Here is a 21,256-nt window from a genome sequence, read left to right as displayed (position 1 = left end):
AGAATTTTTATTTATATGAATTGTGATGGTCAACTTATTGTTTTGAAAGAAAAAAAAACTCCTTTATTTAAATATTTTATGAAAGAAATGGATGAACAATGGTTCCCGGCAGAGACATTTTTTCGGCATCACCAATTTTCCAAGAGGGCAGATAGCTCTGGAGAACTTTGATTTAAGCTATGCCTATCGTTGTTCTCTTCATTCATTTCTTTCACAATATATATATATATATGTGTGTGTGTGTAGATTACCACTTGAAACATGTAAAAAAATCAATAGAAAATTTTAGATAAATAAAAAAAAATACATTTGTTAATCTAAGATATCACAGCAGCTTTGGACTCTCTTTCAGGTTAATGGCTATACCTGTCATCAATAAATTCATCTTTTATTATGTTTTATTTCTTTATTCATTGATTCGTTAAAAAAATCTGTAAACAGGATAACATGTTCAGATCAATTTTTTTAGCATGGCCCAGTGAAAACATGAAGAAACCAAAACAATGGATACATAATAGAGTATCTTAGATTTTACAAATATTATTTAGTAAATTGAAATAGAAAAATCTATAATAAAATATCATTCAATATTCTGCTGAATGTATGAAGGAAAAAGGTTTAATGAGAAACGTTGAGCATAGAATATTGGATAATGAAATTGAAGTAAACAAGAAATTAGAAATATAATTACCCTTGGCATTCCGCGTAAGAATTTGTCTAAATTCTCTGAATTTGAGATTAAAATGAAAAAAAGAAATTAATACCATTAAAGCATAAATTATTGAAAACTGGATTCTTCAAGTTGGGAAATGAATATCATCAATTAAAACTGTTGGATATCCCAAATTATTAGCACAATAAAAAAGAAAGATCAGTATTAAGTTTGGACATACTTCTTATAAATCTCCAGCACTTCTTTGATTTATCTTTTTGTAGGAATTATAATACATCTTGTTGATATTTATTTTAAATATATTACGACTTTTATTACTTTGTTATATGTTACCTTTGTATATTAATAAATTTTGATATTGATGTGAATGCAGAAATGAAATGAATTAAAATCAAATATAAATGCTAGGCCTATCATTAGGTATCCGTCCCAGTGGCAGATCCCTGTTTTATCATGTGCGGCTATTTTTGTAATTTATGATATGAGTTTTTGTTTTTATCAGCAGTATTACGCCATACAGACAAGCCATAAGGCATGATAATGTAAATAGGAAAATAAAATCTTTGGAACAATTAGAAAGCCTGTGTGAAAACAGAAAAATGAAAGAAACAGATCAACAACCAAAAAAAAAAAAATCGGGAAACTAATGAGAAAGTTATGAGCATCTGAATATTTCGATCACTAATGCTATGGAGATCCTCCAAATGGGCAATGCGCCAAAGATGTGTGATGTCACTTGTGAACAACTCTCCCAGTAATTTTGTATATATTTCACTAAAAAAAAACTCTTTTATCACATCTATCAGTAGATCATGATTGTATTCTTTCGATAGGAGGGAATGTATATACAAATTTTGAGTTTGTATCATCACAAGAAAGAACAAATAAAACATTTTGGGAGTATTTTATAGTCCACCATAGGGAAAGTTGTTCACAAGTGACATCACACATATTTGCCGCATAGTTAATGGGAGGATCTCCATAGCTGCATTAGTGATCGTAATATTCAAATGCTCATAACTTTTTAGATATTTACCGATTTTTTTTCTAAAATTTTCTTTGCTCTCATTCTTTGATTTTTTCGACACAAGTCCTCATGTTCCAAAGGGTTTAATTTTCCTATAGTATTCAATAGATTTGCAGAAGTTATTGACATAAATACTGTATAGCCTATCAGTATCTCATTTAAGTTTTTCAACTCCTGCATAAACGGTAATGACTTAACTTGCTCGGTTGAAGTCGATTGATGAAATATTTTCAATTCTTCATGGAAGCGTGTTTGCAGATTTTTTTTTATTGAGGGGGGGTTCTATTTCGAACATGTTTAGGTAAAATGTAAATCTTCTAAGCATAAATTGCTGTATAATTTCACGGTCTACACTATCAAACGTTGCGCTATATCTAAACAAAAATGCTTAATTTAGATATTATGAATCCTGTATGATATAATGTTATCATTATCATTATCATTACTGTCAGAATAATTACTATATTTCCTTTTTTTAGTAAATGAACTTTTTAAAAATTTAGTGAATATGCCAACATTTGACTTACCTACTTTCCTGCAATAATCTTCGTTGGAATTTGCCTTCATACAATTCTCATATGCTTTAAGAAGTACAAAAGGAAGAACAGAATTAAAAGTTTAGTTATTACATGAAACATAACCAAGTCATTTTGCTATAAATTTATATTCATGCCTTATTATGTGCATGTGATGACATATGCTTTTCTTATGTGATATTAAGGACTGTCTTTAGCTTATGTAAGTGTGATAAGTGTAAATAAAAGCCAATGATATTAATTATTCTAGATTATAATCTTGCATTCATAAATACTTGTAGTAACGATTTGATTTTTTTCAACGGCCGATTTGCTGGTAAATTTTTTTACCAGCATTTTAATCAAACATATAGATCGCCCTCTCTCTGCGATATTTTTTTCCCTTTAAACTGTGTTCGTTAAGAATGTATCTTACAAATTTAGAGATTTTATATCAAGAAAGCGATATACATGCGGGACCATCCTTGTGGAATCCGTTGCCATATTCCATTTGTAGTATTTCACATATCGATAATTTCAAAATTGCTCTAAAAACCCATTTGTTTAAAACTGCCTTCCAATAGCTTCCTTTCATTGTCATGACTGTCATTCTTTTATCTTTGTTCCTTCCTGCTCCATGTAATTTTTCTCTGATTTCCTATTCGTAGCGCCTTGTCCACATAATCAATGTGGATTTGGTGCTTTAGAAATACTCTGTATTATTATCTTTATTAACTTTATATTTTGAGATTTTCAGCACAATCCAAGCTATGAAATATGTTTTATATACAAAAAAAGAAACCCTACGCAAATATATATTTCATTTTTATAACCTTGCCACAGGGTTCTTTTTATTGAATAGACAAACAAAATATTAACAGTTATATATCAACTTCACTTATCAAACGGGTAACTTACCGATGTAACAACAAAATATCTTTAACATCACCTAAATTCAATCAATGTCTAGATATGTTTAGATCATAAAGAAAACTGTTACCATTTTAATACATTCTGGGCATGTCAACTGGGGAAGGAACCTAATAGCTTTTACCAGAAGGCTAGCTGTGGTCAAGATATGTATCATGACAATAACTATAGTATCTAGGGAAACACCATTAGGACTATAAGAAAAGTAATACCTCAAACGTAACTTACTCCATGATCTATAGTAAGCTATAGAAAGCAAACAATAATAAACAAACCTGGACTAGCTTGTTCTTCGACGTCGAACCATGTACCAATATCACTGTCGGTGTTATCTTCAGTGAATGCATTGGATGCGAAGACAGGCATAACAAGAGCGATGAGAACTGTGAGAATTCTTAGTTTTGATGCCATATCTCTGTCAATTCTGTAATAAACAATAAATACATAACCAATATTAAATATGAAATATCTTCATACCTGTCATAGCATGAATACTGTTCTTTTAGTCCTATTTTTTTTTCCAAACCGCGTAAAGAGCCTAAATATGTCATCATTATAATCATAAATCACTGTGAACAGGCTTTGCTCAACTTGTTTACTACAAAACACACAACGATATCATTTATGGTGAAAATATAATCAATCGGCCCGATTTGACAAATGAAGAGCTCAGTTGCAAAATAGGTCCATTTTCATCGAATTTGATTTTTTGGGTCTCAATGTGGAGCGTTGTGGCCCAATGGATAAGTCTTTTGACATTAAAACAGAGGGTCGTGGGTTCGAATCCCAGCCATGACGTAATTTCATTCAGCAAGAAATTTATCCACATTGTGCTGCACTCGACCCAGGTGAGGTGAATCGGTACCCGGCAGGATTAATTCCTTGAATGCATGAGCGCTGAAAGGCAGCTCGAGCTAAAGCCGGGGTAATAATAATAATAACAACGAATAGAATATTTCTTGATAGATGGCGCTATATAAATGTCTATTATTATTATGTATAAATTTTTAGTAGCTCTATAAGATGATACCAAAGAAAATTCCCTTTAAAAATTAAACTAAAATCGCAAAGATTTTTTTTTTCAAAAGGAGTTAGGTCTAATTTAGTTTTGTTGCAAAAGGGGTAAGGTCCACACAGAATTCTTTTGGAAAAGAATATTTTCAAAAATATGAAGACAGGTAGATTTCTTTTATATCTGATTTTATGTTCTCATGGTAGGGTATTATGAGAATTTAGTTTCGCATAAGAATATTGCAATATGGGAGAATTAAAAAAAAAATATTTTCTTGGAGTGGATCTATCCCCTTTTGCAACCAAACTCTTCTGAAGAGCTCATTTGTCAAAAGGGGTTAGGTCCCTTTTCATAGATTTTATTGTTTTCTCTCTCAAATCCTTTTAAGTTTTTGTCACTCTGATGATACCAAAGAAAATTTGAAATTTAAATGAAAACGTGGATAAAAGTGGCAAAGAAAGATCACTTTTTTAATCAAAGAGATTGGATTCATTTCAGTTTGCTTGCAAAAAGGATTGGGTTCACAATCATGACAATGATTTTTTTTTTTTTAATATACAGTGCGTATCAAAAAAAAGTTTACACTTTGAAAAAATCCTGTAAAATTATACATTTGTAATATTCTTAAGATTTTTTTCCACTTTTTAACATTGGTACAGATCCATTTAAGCAAATGACGATATAAATATCGAAAAATATTTCCGCTTGAGTGAGCACCGCTTACTTTTGAAAAGTTAGTGAAAAATGATTTGCGCAGAACCTTGAAATAGCTATGCGAATAAAACTAAGCCATTATCATGAAGAACACGTAGAATTTAGCAAGTAAAATTGATTTGAAGATATCTTTGACCTCTTTCAACTTGTTTCCTTGCCCAATACACTTCGAAGAGTGCATTACGCCTCGTCTCACTCCCCCACAAACCAAGGCCATCAAGACGATATTTGATTTACACTGAGCTGTGATTTACATAAAATGAATTAGGATTGATTTTCAATTTGTTAAGGATTGTCAAGCTTGGGAAAAGTGTGGAGAAACAAGTATTAAATAAAAAATCAAATGTCGACCCGCTTAAAATAATAAAAACTTAGTGAAAAAGTGCTGGAGATGTCTGATGTAAACTTGTGTTCAGATTCAATTATGTCCTTAGATCCAGCTGGCACAAAAAGGATAAAAGTTGTGCTTACTAAGTGTTGAAATTTCAATTTGGGTGGCAAATTTGTTTAAAAATGCTTGAATGTATCTGTTTTATCTTAATTGACTAAAAGTGCAAGGGAAATGTAGGAAAAATGTATCGCAGGGTAAGTTTGATTTTTGCCCTTTCCCCTTGACACTGCGTGAAAACGAGCATTTCTGCGCAAACAGATTTCTGCGAGCTTTACAAAAATGGACAGTGCTCATTCAAGTGTAACATTCTGTCAAAATCTTTACTTTCATTGGATAGATGAGACCCAAACCCAAGATTATATGTGAAAAAAATACTCACATAATGTATATTTTTTAATTCCCAGGGATTTTTCAAAGTGTAAACTTTTTTTGATACGCACTGTATAGAAAAAATTGGAGACAGGTAGATTTCTTTTATACCCAGTTTTATTTTCACATGATAGGTGGTATATCATGACCATTTAGTTTCTGATAAGAATACTGCAATAAGTGAGAACAAAAAGATTTTTTTTCTCGGAATGGTCCAAAGTGGACCTACGCCCTTTTGCAACCAAACTCTTCATATTTGATATGAAGAGCTCAATTGCAAAAGAAGTTAGATCCTTTTTTCATCAAATTTAATTTTGTGTGTGTCAATTTACAAATTTATATATTCGTTCTGATTAAACCAAAGAAAAGTTAAAATTCCATTATATAGTGGGGAAAATAGCAAGAAAAATCACTTTTTTTCCAAAAGAGGCTAGATCCACAAAGGTAATTTTTTAAAGAAAACTTAAAGAAATAATTATTAAGCCAGGTAGATTTCTTTTACACCAAATATTTTTACACGGTAGTGTAGTTTATCATTACAATTTAGTTTCGCATCATAAAATATTGAAATATGGGAAAATAAAAAGATCTCGGAATGGTCTAAAGTAGAACTAACGCCTTTTGCAAAGAAACTCTTCATAACACAAGTGCCCCGTTTTTGCTTTGCCCCTCAAAGGAAAATACGTTCGATTGCGCCCCTACCTTCCCATTCTCAGAAAATGATTGAAAATGAAACGGTGTTTCTACCCCCCCCCCCCCCTACCACCACGCTTGCCCTTCTGGTATTCCCGGCATCGTCACAGATTATTTCAATTTTTTATCAACGAAACTCATTTTATTGTCGGATTAACGAACCTTATTTCATTTTCAATTCAATTCAATTCAATTCAATTTTATTTATTTCACTTCCATCAAACAAAAACAAATTGTATACCATATATATAAAAATAAGTATTTGTATCCAATGCAAAGAAACAAAAATAATAATACATATGTTGTGGAAAAAAACTTACACGATTTGGGCAACACATTGGAGGTTTTAACTATTTTTCAATAGAAATTAAATTAAGATGGAAATGGAGGGACCCACTAAAAAGCAATGCTTGTACAATGTGGGCCCCTCAAAAATAGATAACAAAACCATTAACAGAGTACAAATGCAGACATATGTAATCAAATGAGAAAAAAAAAAAAAAATAAATGAGAGAGAAATAATACTTACAAAATATAAAATACGAAGATATCAAAAAATATAGTTTGTATAGGATAAAACAAACCGTCCTGAAATATATCCAAAAATATATCCACCCTTCCCACCCCCCCCCCAAAAAAAAAAGAAAAGAGAAAGGGGAGAATGCCCTGAGAAGATGGATGGGTGCTGCTAAACGTAGGTAGAACACATGCCATCGTGGACTCAAGCAAACTGGATTCAATGTGTATAAAAGGAGAAAAAAATATATAAAATGACCTGGAAAGAATAAAATGCGCGAAAAATGTGATTGATGCCGTAAATAAATAAGCGGTAGGAAAGCGGATAAGCGGACAGGAAAGAGAAAAAAGATGAGAGGATAGACACAAATAATATATGAGGTTAAAAACCGAGCACAATTGGGAAGGACTTGTGTCAGATTTTTTTTCAATTAAAAAAAGGGATGATTTATGTTTTAATTATAGTCTTTATAGTAAAAATGATGACTAACCTCTTGACAGAGATGATGAATAAGATTTAATTTGAGGATACATTATAAGATTTTAATAGAGATAATTTGAATTTAGTCTTAAAAGAGTTCAAAGATTTTGCAGTTCTTATATCATTATGAAGTGAGTTCCATAACTTCGGTCCCTCATATATAAATGTGTTCTGAGCCAGCAAAGTTCTTAGAAGTGGTAAATGGAATTCACCCAATCGCCTTGTTGGATAGTTATGAATGGATTGATTTTTTGGAAACATTGAATGAAATACATTTGGGAGGTTGTTATTGTTATAATTGTACATAAACTGACCGAGATTGAACAAATACAAGTCTTTAATTTTCAATATTTTATGTTCCAAAAATAATGGGTCAGTATGAGACAAATATGCTTTGTGACATATGACACGAAGAGGCTTCTTTTGTAATAGGAGTAATTTGTCTAAGAGTGTTTGATGTGTGTTGCCCCACGCTAAAATTCCATAATTTAAATAAGGTAATATAAGGGATGAATATAATGTAAGCAGGGACGATAATGGCAAACAAAATTTAAGCTTGTTAATTATACCAATGTTGCGTGAAATAGTTTTACATATGTTATCTATGTGGAATTTCCATGAGAGCTTATTATCGACTGTTATTCCAAGAAACTTAATATGGGATACATTTTCCAAGGGAGTTCCATCCAAAATAATATCAACAGGAAGTGTATTAATAGAGTTGCTAAACAACATATATTTTGTTTTTTGTAAATTTATTGACAATTTATTTGCTCTTATCCATTGGGTGACATTTTTTAGTTCAGAGTTGATTGTATTAGCAAGGTGAAGAGGATTTTTATGTGAAAAAAATAAGTTAGAGTCGTCCGCAAAGAGAATGAAAGAAAGAACATCTGATGATCTACAAAAATCATTAATATAAACTATAAACAAAATCGGGCCTAAAAGACTACCCTGTGGAACTCCACAATTATTTTTTTTTCATTTGAGAATTGCATCCGTTTAAAAAGACATATTGCTTCCTATTCAATAGGTTGCTCCTGAACCACTCCAAGGCCTTCCCACGCACTCCATAATGATGTAATTTGTTTAGTAAAATATCATGATTAATGGTGTCGAAGGCCTTGGAGAAGTCCAGGAACAAACCAATTAAATGAGAAGATTTATCGATTGAATGTGCCGCTTTTTCAATGAAACTCAATAATGCATGTGTAGTGCTATGCTTTTCCCTAAATCCAAATTGGGAATTTGAAAGTATATTATTTGATTTGAGAAAATTAATAGTTCTTTTATAAATAATCTTTTCTAGTATTTTCGACAATGTAGATAACAAAGAAATTGGGCGGTAATTATTTACATCTAATTTGTCACCCTTTTTAAACAAAGGAATGACTTTTGCTATTTTCATGCTCTCGGGAACAATGCCGTTAAGAAGTGACAGATTGAATATATGAGTTAGGGGATCCGCAATTGACAATATTACCCCCTTAAGAAGAAAATTATTGATGTCATCATGTCCTGTACTTTTTTAGAACTGAAATCAGAAACAATATTAATTATCTCCTGATTATAAGTTGGAGCGAGAAACATTGAACTAGAATTTGGTGGTCCTAAAAATTCAGAAAAGTGTTTTGCTGCGGGAGGAATATTACTTGCAAGATTTTCTCCAATTGAAGAAAAGTGATTATTCAGCATATTGCAAATTTGGCGAGAATCTTCAAAAATGACATCGCCAGATCTAATTTTTGTAATATTGGATTTATTATTTGATATATTCATTGCTTGTTTTAAAATTTTCCATGTATTTTGCATATCACGCTTGCAAAGTTGTAACTGAGTAGTAAAATATCTTTTCTTTTCTAAACGTATAATCTTTGTCAGTGTATTTTTATAATAAGTATATATAAGTTTGGATTGCTCAGACCGTTTCATTTTGTATTTATAATATAAGTTATTTTTTGTATTTATCGAACGCAAGAGCGATTTAGAAATCCATGGAAGCTTCGGTGATTTTTTGTAGTTAGATGGCTTATCTCTAAGTTTCGGAATATAAGTGTCAAAGTGTAGATTAAAAATATTCATAAAATTTTCAAAGGACAAGTTAACGTCGTTACTATCAAAAACACAAGACCAATCAGCATCGTCAAAACTAGCACCCAGACGAGCTATATTTTCGTGTGTTATTCTTCGTTTTAGTGGACGGCTATTGTTATTGAATCTGTCTTTTAAAGAGAAATTAGTCGAAACAGTCGGACTAACGAACCTTCGGAATCACGAACCCTATTTGTTTTCGGATTGACCAACCTTCGTAATAATGAACCTTCATAATTTCGTCACAAATGTTCGGATTAACGAACCCTTTTTCTTCTTTGGAATAACGAACATCGAGGTAGAGGACTCTTAAGTGTTTCGGAATTAGGAACCTTCAAAATTACGAAGTGTTACCGGCCTATCAATGGTCGTGGGCTCGATTCCCAGAAGTGTCAAAATAAAAGGATACTCTTCATGTAATCACAATTAATTGCAAAAATGGTAATTCGCATCTTCTGGAAAGAATCAAACTTAGGTTCATTCCACTTCATATTAAGGATAAAATTAAAATATGACAGGATGATGACTGTCATCGTTGTATAACGACCATAACTGTTTTGTGAAATATAACCAGAACTTTAAAATGTCACAACTTTCTATTTTTATGTCAGATTTCATTTCCGTGATTGGCTGCCGGACATGAGACACAGTGAGAGATTGAGAGACTTTAAATGCCGAACAGAAAGACTACGAAATAGCACTCTTCCTTACTTGGTTAAGACTCTAAATCAACATTTTACTTATTAGGCCCATGTAGTTCTTTCTTTTTGCATTTTATGTGAATCGAATGGACAGTTATCTCCATGTTATTGGATCTTCTTAGTACTCAAAATTTTAATAATGTCGTCGTTTTACTATTCATTGAATTTTTACACAGTTGTGAATAATGTATTTATTTATATTCATTTTATGTTTCTTTGTATTCTGATCATGTGCAATATCAATATTTATTTCAATGCAGGAGCATTCTTTATTAAATTTTGCCATATTCAATTAAAATATTTTACGCGATATATTCCCAATTGCATATTTTGGTTAATCACTGAATTAGTACGATTTATAATTGATTACGTTTAATCATGAATGATTTTAATTTGATCACAATTTGTGTAGAGATTGCATGACTTTAGTTTGATTTTATTTTTACCATATATTAACCCAGATCATTCAATTTCATTTTAAACCTGTGCAATATCAATATACAAACAACCAATTTCAAAATAAAGCATTCTTGTATAATAATATTCAATTTTAATAACTTTCGAGTAATATCATACTTCCTAGATTGCATTGTTATTCCCAGTGAATACACTTTTATTTCTTATTGATAATCGTTTAAAACAGTACTACTTTCAATTATGCATGCATGTAACTATTTCATTTACTATTTATTTCTCGAACCAAATGTTTAATTGTATTAGTTATTTTATCTTGTACATACATTGTAACCATTGCAATTCAGTCTTTGGACTGCGAGAATGGATAATGTTAATAAATTCTTTCAATCAATCAATCAATCATTTTGATGAAATTTTTCAGAGATATACTTATTTGATATTTTTTTTATTCACATTAACATTTAGTCTGGTTAGATTTGCTCTTAAAGATAGTAATTTATCTGTTGCTAGGGTTACAACAGTCTTTGCAAATGTATATAACTTGATTATTTTGTTAATACACGCAGACAGAATCATATATAGGACACTTACCAATTTCCGAACTGTTGTTTTGATCAAAGTCTGAATCAGGGAACCTTTGTCGAAATGCTTTCACACAACTGAAGAGCACTTGCTGAATGATTTTCAATTGCTCTATCGTACATGTATTTATCAACATTGAACAAAATTCTAGCAATCAGTACAACAACAGCCCGTATAAAATATTGCTCATTTGGCTCACTTAAACATGTTTACCACATTAATTTCACGTTTACCTATATGCGGAATAGATATCCGTCTGGTCCTATATATTTTCGTTTCCATCTTACTTAGAAAACAAAAATTTTACATAACCCACACAAACCAACTTTAGTCAAAAGAAAACAGAATATAAAGGAGGTGCTCGATATTCTAAATATCTTTTTGATTCTCAAGTCGTTTTTGAAAAACGAAAACAATTTTAAAGTTTAAATTACATTTTACTTCAGCTTTACTTTTAGCTTTATTCAATAACAGGACAATTCATAGCATATGCAACATGATAAATGTAAGAGTGGATGTATACATGGTAGCATAATTCTAAAAATATATACAATCTTGCAATGCAAAAGAAAAAAGATATCGATATCCGTGCGATTTTTATCATACATATAGCCTTTACATCTTAAAATGTTCATGTCTGTCATGGGGGAGGGGGGTGGTAACTAGGATCAGAAGATTGTTATATCATTTGGTCTGTGATTTTTTTTTAAGGATTTATTTTATACATGTGTGTATTCATGTCATTATGTGTGTATAAATATATACTTGTATGCGATTGTGCGAATATAAATTCATAATGATAATAATGATAACATAAAATAACAATGATAACAATAGTAATATTAATAGTAATAATAGTAATGGCATTAATAATAATGATAATGATTATTATCAATACTATTGTTTTTGTTATTGTTATTATTATTATTATTATAAAGTGTACATTTATGTTGCGCAATACTCAACTGCGCATTGCAATAATGTTATCATTATTATTATTACCCCTGCTATAAACGTGCTGCCTACAAGCGCTCTGGCATTCGAGGAATTTCTTCCTACCGGGTCCTAAATCACTTCACCTGGGTTTAGTGCAGCGTGTATATTTATTTTTGGAGGAATTTTCAAAATTCGAGTCACATTCTGGAGGATTGGGGCAGAGAGGGTGTCCCGATATGGATTTTTTTTCATTCAAGTATTGAATGGTAGTGTGAGAGTATAAAAAACAGTAAGATAAGAAGAAAGACCACATGGGGTCGTGTGGTCCAGTGGTTAGAGCATTTAACTAATAATCACAATGTTGTGAGTTCGAATCCCCACTCTGCCATTGTCTCCACTTTGATAAAAAGGCCTGAGAGCAATATATGTTGTCCATAAGTACAGTCACTATAACTGATTAAGCTAGACGTAAAATGTTTCCTAGGAAATTGGTTTTATACCAGCTTGGCGTTTACCAGCAAAAAAGCTGTCCGAGTTCCTGCGGGAGTTACCAAACAAAGGAAGGGGATAAAATACCAGTATTATAACAGCTGAGATTAGTATATTCTCCGAAGCTTCGTAATTCCCAAGGTTCTTTATTCCGAAGGTTCGTAATTCCGAAACACGTAAATTGCCTATACCTCGATGTTCGTTAATCCGAAAACGAAAAAGGGTTCGTTAATCCGAACATTTGTGGCGTTATTCCGACGGTTCGTTATTCCGAAGGTTCGATAATCCGAAAACGAAATAAGGTTCGTTGTTCCGAAGGTTCGATAATCCGAAAACGAAATAGGGTTCGTTATTCCGAAGGTTCGTTAATCCGAAAACGAAATAAGGTTCGTTTTTCCGAAGGTTCGATAATCCGAAAACGAAATAAGGTTCGTTTTTCCGAAGGTTCGTTAATCTGAAAACGAAATAAGGTTCGTTAATCTGAAAAACGAAATAAGGTTCGTTAATCCGAAAACAAAGTAAGGTTCGTTAATCCAAAAACAAAATAAGGTTCGTTAATCCGAAAAATGAAAACCGGGAAACCAGAGGCAAGGGGGGTGGTGGACACTTGCCGTTCAATTGTTTTGAGGATGGGAAGGCAAGGGCGGCCAAACGAATTTTCGTTTTGGGGGTAAAGCCAAAAAATGAAACTCATACGTCAAAATGGGCACTTTGATGATATTTTCACCTTAACATTAACAAAAAAACTATTTTTCAGGAGAGAGTATAATGAGCGAGCGGCTTGGTGAAAAAAATCAAAGGTGAAGTTATAAAACTAGTTTTGGGGGTCAATTATTCTTTAAATGACATTATTGCGAGGTGTTGCGAGCGTGAATCACAAGCTAAAACTTTAGGGAATTTCAATCAAAATGGAAATAAGTTTTTCAAAATCCAAGCAGATTTCTGCTGTCACTAAAAAGATGTACATCTAACTCAAGAATTAACACGAGCGCAAAACGCGAGCTTAAACATACTGACCAGAAAAGGAATCTTAAAGAAAGAATTTAGTGACCTCTTTAAGATACATATTTCACCAATCGAATAATTGAGAGTGCGAAGCGCAAGCTGAAAATTTGCAATATTCCAGCCTGAAAACTTTAATTTAAATAAAGTATATTATTTTAAAAACATGAAAAACAGCATATTTATTTTTGAAAAAGGATCTTTCCCATTTTTGGAAAAATATGCATTTCCCAGTTTTTTATTTCATTTTTGGGGTGCACGTGCGCCCTGCCTCCCTCCCGGCGGATCAAACTTTTGTCAAATGGGGGGGGGCAATTTTTTTCAGCCATATTTTCCTCGATCGGCAGCTTAAAGTTGATTTTTGTTTGTTTTTTGAAAGGGTAGTCCTAACAGTCAATAATTAGCTTTATACTTATAAAATAAAGTAAATATGTAATAACATGATAAACCCTTTTTAAATAATGCGAGCGCGAGCTATATTTTTTTTTAAATGATGGGAAATATGTTTGTGATCTTCAAAACGAGATGCCTATGTAACTAGATAATAACTGCGAGCAAGAAGCGCGAACAGAAATTTTAAATATAAGCTCTGACCTGATCTAAAGGGGACATTTTAAGAACTTTTTGCAGTTTGCCATGAAGACGATGCGTGTTTCAACCAGTGGCGGCGGAACGTATTTTCCTTTTGGGGGGGGGAGAGCCAAAAAAGGGGCAAATAGGGGCATTTTGGTGCAAACGGATATTTTGGCCATAAGATTATCATCTGTGTGAAGAGGTTGTGTGTTTTGTAGTAATTAAGTTGAGCAAAAAATTTTAAGTGATCTCTGATTGGTAAGTTATATATTTACGTTTCATTTCTGCGAGCGTAGCGAGCAAGCGGTTTGGGGGGAAATGTAAAATTCGCCTATTTGGTCAATTACTGTTAAAAGGGCATCCTTGTGAGATGTTGCCAGCGAATCACGTGCTCAAACTTTTGGAAATTTCATGTAGGCCTAAAATTATAAAAATGATATTATTTACCCAGGGAAGCCACTTCAGTTCTGAAAACTGTTCTCCCAGCTATTATTATTATTATCCGTGTTTGTTACCAAAATGAATAATTTTCATTTTCGGAAATACGAACCTTATTCAAATTTCGGATTAACGAACCTTATTTCGTTTTCGGATTAACGAACCTTCGGAATTACGAACCTTATTTTGTTTTCGGATTAACGAACCTTCGGAATTACGAACCTTATTTCGTTTTCGGATTGACGAACCTTCGGAATTACGAACCTTATTTCGTTTTCGGATTGACGAACCTTCGGAATTACGAACCTTCGGAAATACGAACCTTCGGAATTACGAATGTATGCGATATTCTCATGCATGTGGCCATCCATGGATATCACATGTCTCTCACGGTTTCATATTATTATCTCTGATTATGTGTTGGTATTTTTATTGAGGTTGTTAGTGATGATTTAAAGCTTTAACCATGTTTGTCCATATGGTATCTTTACTGAGCTCCTCGGAATATGTATTGTTTCAAAGAGAAGTTCACCATATTATTTGATTATAATAAATTCATAGAAAGCATGATAAAGAACAATATTGATGAAGGTTTGATGAAAGTCCCTCAGAGGAAAAGAGAACATTCTACAATGTTTGATTTGTGACGTCATATACAGTGATGAGCAGACGCTTCATTGTGTCGTGTGATACAATTCCATAAAATCCTATTTTCTTTTGGTTCTCAATGAATAAAAATGTTTTCGTGTAAAAGGGTTTATGTAAATGAAATTATTTTCACATTTTATGGAAATCACATCACATAACATGTAGGCTGCTCGTTTGGGAGGTCACAAAATAAAAAAAATATTAGAAAATAATTACTAGTAGTGTCAAGATATGGTTTTGTGTCGAGTACTAGAGAGAAAAAACGCCATCTGTAGGTCGTACCTAGTATAAACAAGTGGAATGCCTCTGGCTGTCTCACCTGCATCACACGATTCAATACAGCAGCAGTGCTGACTTTGAAAACTACTATGGAATAATTATTCATAAGCAACACCATTCATATAATGATACAATACTATGTTCATTGTCATTTTACCTTGATCATGTGACCTAAAACTTGTCAGTGATACTTGATGACAGCAATCTAATAATTACCTCTAAAATAGCCAAAGTTCAATGATCTTAGATGACCTTTGATTTTGGTCATGTGAACTGAAACTCACACAAGATGTTCAGTGATTCTTGGTTACTCTTATGTTCACGTTTTATGAACTAGACCAATACACTTACAGAGATAGGATGGTAATTCAACAAATACCTTCAATATGGCCAAAGTTCATTGACCTTAAATGACCTTTGACTTTGGCCATGTGACTTGAAACAAAGTTATGATGGTAATTCAACAGATACCCCATTAAAGCCAAAGTTCATTGACCTTTGACATTGGTCATGTGACCTGAAATTCGCAGAGGATGTTCGATGACACTTGATTACTGTTATTTCCAAGTTTTATGAACTAGACCAATAAACTTTCAAAGTTATGATGGTAATTCAACAAATACCCCCATTTTGGCCAAAGTTCATTGACCCTAAATGACCTGAAACTCGCACAGAATGTTCAGTGATACTTGATTACTATTATGTCCAAGTTTCATGAATCAGATTCAAAAACTTTTAAAGTTACAATATTAATTTACCAGATACCCCCAATTCGGCCAAAGTTCATTGACCCTAAATGACCTTTGACCATGGTCATGTGACGTGAAACTCAAGCAGAATGTTCCGTAATACTTGATTAACCTTATGTTCAAGTTTCATTAACTAGGTCCATATATTTTCTAAGTTATGATGACATTTCAAAAACTTAAACTTAGGCTAAGATTTTGACATTGATTCCCCCAACATGGTCTAAGTTCATTGACCCTAAATGACCTTTGACCTTAGTCATGTGACCTAAATTTCAGGCAGGATGTTTAGTGATACTTGATTAAAGGAGAAATATATTGATTATGAATGTGGTCTTATTATATATCAATGGAAAGGTAATGATGTGGGGATCATCAGTGGGTCATTCAAAAATACCGAAAATAATACAAAAAGGTGAAAATCGCCGATTAAAAAACGCTGAAATGCCCCTCCGAAATATGCCTCGCATCGGTCTCTGAATTGACTGGAATTTGATGACGTCACTGTCTGTACGAGAGGCGTGATTGGCTCTCCCACGTGAAGCTCCACTTGCATGCAAAACCTGTTGCGTGGGTACGTTTTCTCCACACTGTCACTGAATACTTCTGTCACGAAATGAAAGAAAACCCAGAATTTTATCTAGATTTGGATTTTCAAATTGATGATTTTAAAGATGAAGAGAATGATGATGAAGTGAACAACACACTGAGGTAGTTGGAGGTAAATAATGGGGGAACAATGCCGATGATTATGATGAAAATTCAACTTGCCTGACGATCACAAGTCATGTACATGCCGATTCGCTACCAACTCATGCAGCTGCTGCTACAAGTGGTAGCTATACGTACACCGCGCGGGCCAAATTAAATCCATGAAAATGAATAACCACATCCAGAGAGAGTCTATCATAAGAAGGAAAAGAATGATATAACTGTACTTACAAACAAGTGAATAATCCGAATTAACCTGAAAGCAAATCAACTCAACGAATAGCAGCAGACGATATGCACCGACGATAAACTTCATGTGGCTGGGCCTGGGATAGATTGTCACTCGTTCTGTTAGATGTAATTTGTAACTCATTAATTTGACAAAATTACGAAACTCGGGAAATTATTTATATATATAAAAATATAGTAACATCTCTTATTATTTTTTGTATTACGATAAAACCTCTTTTGAAGGAAAACGTTGAGATAAACTAAAATTACTTTTAAATCCCCCCCCCCAACATGCGTAGCTTGTATGTCATTGCAAACAAACCATCGCAAACATGCACGTATTCCTTCCTTGCTGATTGAGAGCTGTGCAACACCTGCATAGATCTATTCTCTCAGTCTCAGCCAAGGCGAGCAAACAATACGGCATGTGTTGTTGTGATGGTTTGTTTACGATCATATAATGCTACGCATGATGGGATGATCTTTTACATCTAATTTTAATTTACCTCAACGTTTTCCTTCAAAACAGGTTTTATCGTAATTCAAAAAATGATAAGAGATGTTACTATATTTTTATATAGAATAATTCCCCGAGTTTCGTAATTTTGTCAAATTAATGAGATAAAAGTTACATCTAACAGAACGAGTGACAATCTATCCAGCCACATGAAGTTTATCGTCAGTGCATATGCCATATCGTCTGGTCGTTGAGTTGATTTGCCTTCAGGTTCGGATTATTCACTTGTTTGTAAGTACAGTTATATCATTTTCCTTCTTATGATAGACTGTCTGGATGTGGTTATTCATGTTCAGCATGAATTCAATTTGGCCCGCGCGGTGTAGCTAGCACTTCCAGCAGCATGAATTGGTAGCGAATCGGTATGTACATGACTTTACTTGTGATTGTGTTGCAAGTTGAATTTTCATCATCATCATCATCGGCGTAATTCCCCCAATTTACCTCCAACTACGGCACTGTGTTGTTTCACTTCATCATCATTCTCTTCATCTCAAAATCATCAATTTGAAAATCCAAATCTAGATAAAATTCTGGGTTTTCTTTCGATCATTTCGGGATCGAAGTATTCAGTGACAATGTGGAGAAAATGTACCCTTGCAACAGGTTTTGCATGCAAGTGGAGCTTCACGTGGGAGAGCCAATCACGCCTCTCGTACAGACAGTGACGTCATAAAAAAATCCCCAATTTCGCGGACGTAATTCTGCGTGTTTGAAGCATTCAGAGAGAGAACTTTAAACTATCAATTAACTGAGTTTCATCCGTCTCCATGATAAATGATGTACACCATCGTGTTCTCCTTATTTTCTCCTTTATTGTGATATATGATTCTCCAGTTTTACGATTTTCAATATATTTCTACTTTAAGCTTATTGCTAAGTTTCATGAACTAGGTTCATATACTTCTTAAGCATGTTAAGTTATGCTGTCATTTCAAAAACTTTACCTTAGATTAAGATTTGGTGTTGACGCCGCCGCCGTCGGAAAAGCGGCGCCTATAGTCTCACTCTGCTATGCAGGTGAGACAAAAAATTAACCTGGTGACGCCCTGTGTACAGAGCCTTTTAGAAAATTAACCGTTACAACAACCACTTTCATAATCATCATCATTTACTATTACAATCATTACCGCCATCATCATCATCATCATTTTCAACAAGTGCACACCTAATTACCAATAATGCGTATAGCATTTCCATTTATTTGAAAGCAGGATTATGCCTTGCTCACTGGCATAGATGCCGCGGCCGGGGAACTAACCCCACAGGCTTTCCATGTATATCCAGGCGCCATAGACCACTTTTTGATGACACCTTTTGATATAAATATGAACTGTCATCGATCATCACCACCATCATAATCATCATCATGTACGCTCATCGATCGTCAACACCATCATTATCGTCACCATCATCACCATCATCATCATCGTCATCACCACCATCATCATATTTATGTGGAGGTGCCGTGGCCGAGTGGTTTAAGGCGCCTAGCTATACATGTAAAGTCTGGGGTTCGATCCCCGGCCGCGGCGGCTATGCTCGTAAGCAATCTACCATAAATTGCTCTTTTATCTTGCTTTCAAATAAATGGAAATGCTGTATGCATGATTGGTAAGTAGGTGTGCCCTTGTTAAAAAACACCACCTTCATCACGTCATCATATTATCATTATCGCCATTAACAATCATTAAAAACTGCTTGAATTCGTAAGGGACGAGAGCAAAAATATCACAGCATTCCCCCTGCAGGCTTCCCCTAGAGCACGGTCCAATTAAGAAGCCCATGCCCCCTGCAGGCGGTAATCACTTGCTCTTAAAAATAATCCGCCATGCCCCCTGCGTGCTGCCGCGTCTAATCTCTATAAATTAATCCACCATTCCCCCGGCAACCTAACACCGGATGTTCTAAATAATAATCCGCCATGCCCCCTGCGTGCTGCCGTGCAAAATCTTTCCAATTTAATCCACCATTCCACCTGCAGCCTACCACCAGTTGCTCTTGAAAATAATCCACCATGCCCCCTGCGTGCTCCCGTGATAAATGTTTATCATTTGGGTGCGACGGGCTACGACGGGCTTCTACAGAAGCCGAGATTTGTTTGGTTTGATTCAATGGAGTTTTTTTTTTAACTTTTTGAAATCTTTATGTCCTAAAACCTGTGCCACGTACAATTTCCTTTATAAAATTATTTCAATAACAAAAATCCCGAAAATAGGAAATCATTTCGACTTTACCCGATTTTTTCGTTGGAGTCAGACGGGGAAAATAAGTTTTATGACGAGCACGTACGCGTGCGCACTAGGCCAGGGGCCCGTTGCAGAAAGAGTTACGTTTAAACGCAAGCCAAAAAAAAACCAATCACAAGTCCCAAATGCGTGCTGTTGATTGGTTGAAAATCGAGTTGCGCATGCTTTTTACAGTTGCGATGGATTGCAACTCTTTCTGCAATAGGCACCTGATCATGTAATTTGATCCATATCGTTGTTCTGAGAGTATATACGCTTACATCTTTTCTGCAAGATCGTCACGTAATAAGCTATGCGTTTACTCACCACTTTCGTCTTATTATTTGTTTCATCAAGGAGATATATCTCTAGAATGATATATATTTGTAATTGTATTTTCAGAAAAACAAAAATCTTGTAGTGACGAGAGTAATGTCTTAGTACTTTGAGCTGATCTCGGTGCACTTTTGACCCCATCATCCCTCTTCTTCTCATTATTTTGAAGAAAAAAAAGAGAGAAAAGAAAGCATTTTAGCACACCATTCATATGCTCTTTTCAAAAGGGAAACGTCCATGTAGTACATGATATATCGGCATTACCCGAACAAAAGAATGTCTGGGCGGCCACTCAAACAAATTCCTTCCGAAAAGAGCAGGATACAGATGGTCAACGCCACGAACAAAAGGAAGATTAGTGTTTATCGGCAGGACGACCTGTTGAATGCTTTTCGAACTTAGCAATACAAAAAGCTTTGATGAATACTCTTTTTTATTTCGACCAACAACCAGTATCTCAAAAAAAAACTTGTTTCATTTACCGACAACACAGGTGCTTATGACAGTGAGTCATATTGAGTAAAAGCGCTTCCCCTAGGTGATAACAAGTATAGGGATGAAAGAAGAATCATTTAGGGCAATTCTAGAATAAAAAAATGCTCAGATGTCACGGATAGCGAGAGAGAATGAGAGACAGAGATAAAAAGGGGAATAGACAAGTGCGCTTTTGCTAAAATTCCATGAATATCTACTTAAACGAATAACAACATGACTTTATTTGTTTGATTATATCACTTTAAAAACAAGCACGTTTTGTTTGCCACAACTCTGTCCTCAGACCCTTGTCCGACTGATGACTTTTTATTATTACTCTTGTTTAACTTAGCCCCCCCCCCTCCCCGATGGAAATGTTCTGACCTACACTCTAATGTTGCTTGTTTGTCTCCTCTCTCCGATGTTCTGTTTGTAAAGCGGTAGAAAAAATAAGAATAACAATCATCCTGGCCAGTTTTTTCCCCGTTACGACCCCCAAAAAATCGCATTTGGGCGCTTACTATGGTTAGTGTCCA

The 21,256-nt window shown here is 34.0% G+C and overlaps 1 long non-coding RNA gene across 1 annotated transcript; it reads right to left on the bottom strand.

The window, feature by feature from the left end:
* Positions 1–693: 693 nt before the first annotated feature.
* LOC121420619 lies at positions 694–3,564 on the bottom strand. Its single transcript, XR_005970796.1, has 3 exons — positions 3,421–3,564; positions 2,228–2,281; positions 694–726 (listed from the first exon to the last, which is right to left on the bottom strand). It is a non-coding gene; the product is annotated as an uncharacterized LOC121420619 (long non-coding RNA).
* Between the last annotated feature and the right edge of the window lie 17,692 nt (positions 3,565–21,256).

This window comes from Lytechinus variegatus, chromosome 8 (genome assembly GCF_018143015.1).
Source record: "Lytechinus variegatus isolate NC3 chromosome 8, Lvar_3.0, whole genome shotgun sequence".
Taxonomy (NCBI): Eukaryota; Metazoa; Echinodermata; class Echinoidea; order Temnopleuroida; family Toxopneustidae; genus Lytechinus; species Lytechinus variegatus.
This window is presented reverse-complemented; position numbering and strand designations above follow the sequence as displayed.